This window comes from Pleurodeles waltl, unplaced genomic scaffold, assembly GCF_031143425.1.
Source record: "Pleurodeles waltl isolate 20211129_DDA unplaced genomic scaffold, aPleWal1.hap1.20221129 scaffold_67, whole genome shotgun sequence".
Taxonomy (NCBI): domain Eukaryota; kingdom Metazoa; phylum Chordata; class Amphibia; order Caudata; family Salamandridae; genus Pleurodeles; species Pleurodeles waltl.
Window position 1 is genome coordinate 1,277,902 of NW_027150384.1, and position 901 is coordinate 1,278,802.

Below are 901 nucleotides of genomic sequence, written 5' to 3' on the forward strand. Positions count from 1 at the left end.
GCTCAATCTGCATACATTAATGTGCCCGTAGCCGGCCCAAGTTAGCTTTTTGGATCAATGTGCGGGCCTGGGGTGGAGTGGGGGGTGCTGGGGTTGATGACTCCTGTCCTGTTGGTGAAGGGAAGGTAACAAGGCCTCCAGAAAGGCCGCTTAGACCCCCACTGGGCCGCTGGTAGCATCTGAACAGGCAGAAATGGATCTCAAATCGGCCCCCACTCTGCCCTAAAAAGCGGCCCCCACAACTACAACCCACACAGGCCCTTTGGCCATTGCCCGCCTGACCAATCCCACCCTGCCCCCACCCCATCTGTTACTCTTGTTAGCACGGCCCAGCCACCTTCTAATTGACCCCTCTCACCTCAGGGACACCCCTGGCAGTCTCTTTTGCGAAGGTTTTGAAGGAGGCTGAAGCTGATATGAGCAAAGGCAGCCTGGCTCGTGCACCTGCTGAAAGAGTGGGGGGCTCCTTCTCCGAGTACAATTCAGACACACAAAGGCCTCTGAAGGGACAGTCGTGGTTCGCAGATACAAGAAATTCATCCATGAAGTCTTGGTTCTTGTGACATATTATAAAACGACTTGAAAGAGCTATGTACATCTGTCAGGATGGCCGAGCGGTCTAAGGCGCTGCGTTCAGGTCGCAGTCTCCCCTGGAGGCGTGGGTTCGAATCCCACTTCTGACACAACCATCCCTTTTGGAATATTATAAATTTTCATGTGTGTTCTGGCTGTCTGCATGTAGAAACACGGGTGGAAGTCACAATTGAGAGTGCTATGCATTCAAGTTTGTAAGCAAAGTGTAAGATTTATCTTTCTATTGAACAATAAATAGTTCGAGTAAGGAACTCGAAAAGATCGAATAAATTTGTATTTAGAAAATGATTTGGGAAGTGACATCGTA

General features: G+C 49.9%; 1 non-coding gene across 1 annotated transcript; it reads left to right on the forward strand.

Moving 5' to 3' along the window:
• The first annotated feature begins 600 nt into the window (after window positions 1-600).
• On the forward strand, window positions 601-683 carry TRNAL-CAG (transfer RNA leucine (anticodon CAG)). The gene has a single exon. It is a non-coding gene; the product is annotated as a tRNA-Leu (tRNA).
• Window positions 684-901: the final 218 nt, after the last annotated feature.